Raw genomic sequence first — 8,306 nt, 5'->3', positions numbered from 1 at the left:
GCTGCGCTGGCCGCGGAGGGCGGTGGCGGCTCCGTGAGGCGCGGGGGACTGGCCAGGCTCTCCAGCGGCCTCCGTTCGGCCGGGCCCGCCACCCCTCGTCTCGCCTGGCCTTCGCGGGGCGCGGGCCGGGGCTTGCGTGATCCCAGATTTGGTGTGAGTTTTTGTCCAGGCCACTCCGTGTTGCTTTGGGCCAGCCATCTTTTGTGGTGGCATCTGTTGTAGCTTTCTAAGTTACGTGTTATAGCCACGCGGGCATGTAACATCCACTGTACATATACACATATATTTGAAAATATTAATTGCAATGCTACCATAGATGCCTCCCACAAAAGATTTTTTTGTGTGTGTGCGTATATGTGCAAGTACATGTGGATGTGTGCAGTCACACACACGCTCTTCTGTTTTCCTATATGTGATGTGTGAGGTTTTCTGAATTTTACTTTGAGGTGGGGTTGATTCTTCCCTCTGAGACAAGGCGAAGCATCTTGCCTAAGCTATGCATTGATGTACCATTGCTATCCTGTTACGGAGTGTTAAATCCAGCCTGAGAAAGTTTATTTTGGTATGCATTAATGTCAGTAAAACCTAACTCAATGATTTTATATACATACTAATATCCTATTTAGAGAAAACCATTAAAGCGTGATCTTTGAGCTCTTCTGGGCTTTGGAGTCTTCAATATCAGTAGTGAGGAGTTTGGAAAACTAGACTGTGGTGTGGAGACACTGTCCAGCTGATACTTGTTTTTTTGTGTATGTGCATGCAGGAGAGAGGAGGGAACTTTTTATTTTTTTCTGCTTAAGTGCAGATACTTACTTTGTGTGTTAGGCTGCGCCATTGGTCATAGTCTTTTATATAACCCACCAGTTTTTTTAAGAGGTGTAAGTATTGTGACAAAATGGTCAGTATCATAAAATCAGTGCTGCCTCACTGGAGGACCTATAAAAGATTGCTGCAGATCAGAATGATTGTGGTTTTGCCTCTCCTTCAAACTCTTCTTATAGGAACTGAGTGCATCTTCTCTCTGTTTTCTTAATCATTCTGTGGTACCTTTCTTGTTTAATTGACCTGTGCTTGATTTAGATACTGAAGAACTTCTCACATCTTGTCATAATGGTGCTAGTTAGAAAGCATGTTAGCACCTGTTTCACAGAGGGAAAACATTAGGGCAGAGAGTGGTTTAATTCAAGTGTTGTTAACCTCAACGATCATCTCCATTTCAACACTTAGGAATGAAAAGCTGCTGAGGACTCTGATCTAGCAAAAGGTGTTTCAGTTGCTTCCCCATTCCCCTTCCTCCAATCTGATTTTACTTAACATCTACTCTGTATGGAAGCAAATGTTTTACAGTGCCTTTCTTTACTGTTGTAGAAAATGGGATTCTTCTATACTTTTCCAATATATTGTCTGATCACACTGCAATGTGTGATCAAGACACAGTACCAAGTCTTTTTGGAGTGCTTCATAACCAGCTCCTTTGCAAAGGGGCATTACTCTGATAAATGACTCAAACGTACTCTTAATTTCTTCCATATGCATACTAAGGTAGATAATGCCTTTTCAGTTTCATAACAAAACCCAGGTTTTTGGGGTGGTGGTTATGCCTGCTAGTATTGTAAAGATAACACAACTAAGAAAGAACTTAAAACTCTCCTTCCTTATCCAAACATCCTATCTGTACAGGCTGGTTTAAATAGTTATAATTACATACCTATTATACAATCTTTGTACAGAATCATTGTCAGGGAAAGATGGAAAGTTCACTTAAGTGTTAAGACTGACACTAATGCTTTTGTTTTCATTTTTAGATGGGAAAAATTGAAGTGTTTGATATGAAATCACTAAAGAATGTGGAATTTGGTGATATTAGAGAAATTTATCAGAGTAGAAGAGCCCTTTACTTTCTTATGTTCTTAGGTATAATAAGGGTTGGTATCTATATAAGATGACACAGGCAGGATGCAGAAACAACCACAAAACTAAGGGTGAAATACAAAGGGTAAATTTATTCTTGCTACCTTGTGACCTGGGGGTTCTGGGCAGAGGCATGCAAGCAAGGATGCAGGCACTATGGAGCTCAATCCTTGCCAGCAAGAAAAAAAATATCTTGAACCTGCTGCTTTTCCCTATATATCAGGGATTTTCACAGGCATAGTTTTCCACTGTGGTCTTTCCTGCAGCAGGGCAGGAATCTCAAGGGTTTTTGATAAGGTGCCTCTGAATCTATCACAGGCCTACATTATCCATACACAGCCATTCCACCTGTCAGGCACACAAAACAAAACAATTAGTATGTGTGGTTTTTGACACCCCATCTGCAAGTCACTTGAGTGTGTTTATTGTCCTTCTCACCAATCTTTCATTATATTCCCACAGTATTAACCTCCTAACAATCAATGGCTATCAAGTAATACTAATAATTTTAAAGTGTTACCAATTATGTTTCTAAACTTCAAATACAAATAGTAATATTAGAGCTGAAGTAATATTTACTTATGCTTATTTACACATTGCTATTCCTTAAATATTTCTTTATTCAAGTTGTTAACTTCTTATTTCCTCACAGATAAATACCTTCCTCCAGACTTAGAAAGTTTTATCCTAGTCCTTGAATTGTATCAACTACACATTCCAGAAAGCCATAGTCATCCTTTAATCTGTGAAATGTAGTTTGGGGCAGCTGTGGTGGAGGTGCATGCTTTTCTTTGGAACAGGTTTCATCAATGAATATGTCTTAGGTGGTGATTTCATAAATTAGCTGTTTAAAAACAAAAAACCTTTTTCATACAATAGAAATGGGTTTTAAAACAATCAATCAAGCAAAATTTAACTCAGACTTTTGCTTCTGGCTCTTACAGTATGGATTAAACAGTCCTGAGTGGAAAAAACTGCTTTAATCTGTTTAATTTAGAGTTAATATTGGGAGTTAGCAGAGCTAATACTGTTCTAGTTTTGTATACAGTATGGTATGGTGATATGCTCAGAGGTATGATTAACTTGCTTATCCTTGTTCTCAACCCACCCCTAACAAGCAAGTAGTGTCTGTATTTCTAGAGATCAGTTATTGGAGCTCATAAGGTATTTTTTTAAAAAATTCAAGTACATCCATAACAGGATAGATGAGGTACTAGGAGATGTAGCTTAAAAGTTTGAATCTTACAAATGTGTTACAGTAAGAAGCATGGGAAATGTGGTATGTTCACAGAAGCCTGTAAGTTCTTGGAAGGTTGCCAGGATAGTTGATGATGAAGACGAGGACACAGTGACACCAGGGAGAAGGTTGTGTGTGTGAATTCCTTTCTGGTATTAGATATATTCTTGCTAAGATTCTTAGACATAGAACTTCAGTCCTGTGGTACCATGCTTACTGATAGCTGGTGAATGCAAGTTAATGAATTTTTTTTTATAATGCAGCTGTGATAGGTTGAACTAAAACAGCAGTGGCTATATACGGACAATTGTGGGAAACAAATGGAACATCTGCAAGTATGAGACTGCTGAAAGCAAAGGCAAATACAGATCTGCTCAAGACTGTGCTTTGTCTACTAAGGAGTTTGCTAACTACTGGCTCTGATGGCAGTAGGTATGGACAGTGGGGAGAAGCAATTTGTTTTGGGGAGGGTGGTGTGCCCTGAGCTGCTGCTCATTTGTGTGGTCCCATTGGAAGGCTTAGAGAAGAAGGATGAAAGTCAGTTGGTGTCTGAACAGCTTCTTTAGGGCTCTGAGCACTGAAATATTCTTTTGATGATTTATTCGTCTTTTTGTTTCCAGAACAGGACTTCTGCATAAACAAGAAATACCAGTACATACTTTGTTTTTCTATCTGGAACAGCCTACCAGATGCCTGATTCTTTCCTAGCTTTTTAGTCATATTGATATTAGGTTTGAATTTGTGTTTCCTGAATGCTCATTTCTCAGAGGATGGAGTTTACTTCTAGTGTTATACTTTTAGTTCATATGTGCCTTTTTTCCATCCTTCTGAAGATGGGGTGAGGAAGACAAACATATTAGCTGCTGAGTCCAGCTGTGAGCTAGGTTAGGCTAGTCCTGTCTGTGTGGCCTTCGTAAAGGTGAGGAAATATTGGTGCTGTTTTGTATGGACATGCTTACACCTGACACTGTATTTTTGAGAATGGTGTCTGTCACCTAGGATGGTAGCTTGAAATACCTCTTCACAGAATGACTGGGCTCAGACTGACACTCTAATGCCTGTGGCCCAAGCATGGTGTCTGAAAGCCCTGATACTCACTTTGAATTTTGTTCTCAATATCTGTGGTATTGTCACCTGGCTTTTACCTTGCCTTTCTCAAGGTCTGTGTCCCTAGCTTTTCTGGTGTTCCTTGATCCCACTCTAGTTTGGTAAGTCCACAAAATGCATTGCCTGTTAAGTTCATGATTTTGTTGTACATTGTCAAGCCTTCATCTGTGTGCAGCTGAAAGAATTTGCTCTGTGGAACGCTGAGTGCAAATAGCAGGTAAAATTCAGAATTCACTTTTATTAAAGACCATATTTTTAACCATCTGTCATCTTCTGAAGATAGTTGCAGTAACAGTTGGAGATAGTTGCCTATTCCCTTTCTGGAAAAAAAATGCAATTCTTAATCTGCAGTAAGGTTTAAATTCTTACTGCTCCAAATATGTTATACTTACTGCAGTGCTGACTTCTGGATTCTGATCCTCGAGCTATTGTAAATGGGCTATAGTGCTATATAGTCAGACTCTGAAACTTCTCAATTCTGTGTGCTAGCAGCTCTGCAAGAAAGTTTTAGCGTTGACTGACAGGGATCTGTTGCAGTCTTATTTGCTTTCCCTGTTTCATTTCTGACTTACTTGTACTCTTGGGAAGATCACATGATAATTCCTAATTCCCTTTCTCCATTTTCATTTGAATCACCCAGAAAACAAAGGCAATTGCTGCTTTCATAGTTGTAGGTCTCCTGCTGCAAATGACTTCAAAAGCAAAACAAAACCAACAAAACCACCTACAGATAACTTTAAAAGGGCAAAAAGAACTTGAGTACTACTTAACCCTTGAATTTCCTACAGCTCCTCAGCTCAAAGCCATGACATCCACGGACTTAATGTGGCATACTTGTAGCTCGGATCACTGTCTTAGTAACTCCTTGGGTATGGAGGGTATGATTGCAAAGCTTAATAACCTGCTGCTCACTGTTAGTAACCATGGTCACCATCACATTTGAACTTGCATGTGTGGTATTCTCAAAGCAGCCATAAAGAGAGTTGCTGTTGTTTGACAGATGAGCAGTAACTTATTAGACTGTGCTAAGGTGTGTCTGCAATCATATGACCTGTGCAGCTTCGAAGTCGACCCTAGTTGTGGGCATAGAGAAGTCAGCACAACCAAGCATTTTAAAAATAGATGCAAATGTGTACATAGGGTTACTGCAACACCAGTCTCACTGCTGTGTTAGGTTAGTTATGTTAGGCTTGATAGTCTACTAGCTGTCTAAATGGATTCAGTGGGGGTTTAAGTACAGTCAGGAAATGAGCTTTCTTTTTTGTTCTTATCTTGGAATCACTAGATGTATTTATGAGGTGACCTGTCCAAACTGGAGGGATAATGTTAGAGGATGGTATGAAGGTTTGAAAACTGAACATGTACCATGTGGGTCTAGATAGTCTTCTGATAGCAAGTGGCAAATAAAGCTGCAGAAAATCAGAGAGGCAGCATATCTTATTGCCTTGATGAAGATGCCTGGAGAAGCAGGAGGTGAGCCTAGGGACACAGAGCTGAGGAAGATCAGCAAGAGCAGCATGGTTGGGTGTGTCCAAGGTGGCCAGCCAGCCACCTGAGGAGGGAGTGTGAGTGTGGGTTACAAGTGCTGGACTATAGGAAGGCCTTTAAGAGCAGATGCTGTGGGGTATGAAGTGAAGGAGCGAAACTGGAGGGAGCTGAGGGTGGAACTGCAAAACAGCTGCTCTAAACTGCTGAGTCATGGGAGGGAGAAAGAGCAGTGACCAGAGAGGAGAGGTGATTTATTAGGGGTATCTGTATGGGGCTTGGTGGTATTTAAGACCCTAAGCAGGTTTGTCTTGTGTAGTGAAGGGAAAATATAGGAAAGTGGGAGATTAAAAGGAAGAGTGAGTGCTAAGCACAAGAGAGATCAGATAATTGTCAGAGAGGTGGATCCAGGAAGTAATAATCCCACTTAGTCCTATCTTTCTGTCTCTTAGGATGTAAATTATTTTCAAATACAACTGGAATGGATTTAATTTTGTCTATAGATACAGTCACCTTGACTCTGAGAAACAGAAAGGGAAGTCATGAAAGGTTTCTCTAAGAAAACCTAATTTTTCAGATTTATTAATTGTGACCAAGTAGTCTCAAACACAAAATTTTAATTTACTAAATCTCTGTCATACATTCCTTGTAGGAAACACTTGTGCATAATTTCCCAAAATGCTCTACTGAAGAAAGAGCTTTTCAAGAAACCAGATAATCTCATTAAAATGTGAGACTGTAGAAAAATGTAAATAACATGTTAGTAGTTTGTATACCTAAGATTTAGTTTCTGATTGAATAGGCTATGTAATCAAATACCTAATTTTAATCACTTGAGCAAAATGCCAGTGGTGTTAAGCATATGCCTGATTAAGCACCTGTGTAAGAACCTTACCTAGTTGCATAATATGTTCTTTTCATACTACTGTCACCTCGGGTTTGATAACTGGTAAGTTTTCTGTCCTGTTTTCACTAGCCATACAATTTTGTAGTTGTTAACAGAGTTCATGTTTTCTGCAAATCTAACCACCTGTTGATTAAAAGCACTTGTTAATGTTGCTGCTTATACTTTCATTAAGAGCGTCTATTTTTATGTTAGTACAATCTTGGTTGCAGTTTAGTCCTTTAGACCTACCAACTGTTAATTTTTCTATTACATGTTAGAACATCCTGAATATATTTAATTGTAGAATGAACTTTCAGATACTTGAAGCTGGTATTTTGTTTTAATGAAATTAATATACTTTTTTCAAACTTAAAGTATTTGCATGATTTATTTTCAATTTAAAAATAATTAATTTAGAGGAGTCGTTCTTTTTTCCCTTTCTTGTTTGTTTCATTTGACAAGAGATTGTTTGAACCCAGTCACACAGACCTATTGACCATAATTCTTGCTGAGTTCCACTGCAATTACCAAGGCTGAGGAGTTGCATACTTTATGTAGATTTCATAATTCTGTGTTACACAAGTAAATGAAAGTTAAATTGTGGTGGCTAATAAATGAATAGAAAGGCTTATTTTTGTTTGTTTGTTTGCATTCAAATCATCAGGTTTGATTTGTCTCTCATAGAAAACCAGAGCTGTATAAGCTGACTCAAACATTTGTTTTCTTTTAGGAAAAAAAAGAAACTCGAAACTAGAGGAAATTTATTGAGTTGACATGAATTTGTATTTGAGATTGACATGTCTATATTCTCTAAAACACATTTCAGGGAAATAGTATTTATATGCCTTAGTGCTATGACGCAGATAATGATGTGAAGACCACTTAGGAATATACAAAACCAAGTTTTTTGAATTAAAAGTGAAGAAAACCTACCTTCTAAATATGTAGTTATTTGAGTGAGAAGGGTTTGAGTTGTCTATTCAGTGTGACAGATCAAGTATAGCATACTGTTGTTGCTTCTTCAAGGCTGTATGTTTTTCAAGAAATAGTATATACTGTATTGTTTAAAAAAAAAACCCTTCCCTTTCCTAAAATATCCCCCAAACTTTCCCTATCCTAAACTGCTTCTGCAGTTGGTGTATGTACATTACATTACAAATTAAAATTAATAGAGTTTTAAGAGATGGGGATATTTATAAAACATAAAGCTTTATTACAAAAATGGCCTAAACTGTCAATTACAGGATGGGTTTTCTGTATCATACTCCAAGACTCATAATAAACCACATAGGTACTATCTATACATATTTAAATGATTAATTATCTTAGCACACGTTTAAAATGTACTTATTATTTGTTAGAAAAGGATGAACAACCTTTTTACCTATTTAAATGTTTCAGACTGTATTTAGATAAAACAAGAAAAAACATTTAAAAACAACCCCTCCCAATTTAAAGTATTTGATGTTGAATAAAGAAGAAACAAAAGCAATGAAATTATTTTGTGTATGTGACAGCCGGTAGTCTAAGCAAAGACACATTCATGTAATCTGTTAATAGAATTAGTAGAACTTAACAATTTTAGAAGTGATGGGTCTGATTTTTTTTTTGTAGTTGAAACTAGTAGACTGAAAATGCCACTTAAAAAAATATATATATATATATATATATATATAT

At 37.8% G+C, this 8,306-nt stretch overlaps 1 protein-coding gene across 2 annotated transcripts in view; it reads left to right on the top strand.

Annotated features, from left to right (window-relative positions):
• The first annotated feature begins 4,295 nt into the window (after positions 1–4,295).
• FAM169A (family with sequence similarity 169 member A) overlaps positions 4,296–8,306 on the top strand; it is a 27,303-nt gene continuing 23,292 nt past the window's right edge. Inside the window, exon 1 of one of the 2 annotated variants that reach the window (XM_026866475.1) lies at positions 4,296–4,359. The gene's annotated coding sequence lies outside the window, so the exon portion shown is untranslated. Of the gene's footprint in view, positions 4,360–6,640; positions 6,693–8,306 lie in introns of those variants that run through there. The other variant, XM_026866474.1, reaches the window with a different exon arrangement.

The sequence above is a fragment of the Athene cunicularia genome, assembly GCF_003259725.1.
Source record: "Athene cunicularia isolate RWA chromosome Z unlocalized genomic scaffold, athCun1 chrZ_part3, whole genome shotgun sequence".
Lineage (NCBI taxonomy): Eukaryota > Metazoa > Chordata > Aves > Strigiformes > Strigidae > Athene > Athene cunicularia.
Note: the sequence above shows the minus strand (reverse complement) of the source record. Positions and strands in the feature narration are given on the sequence as shown.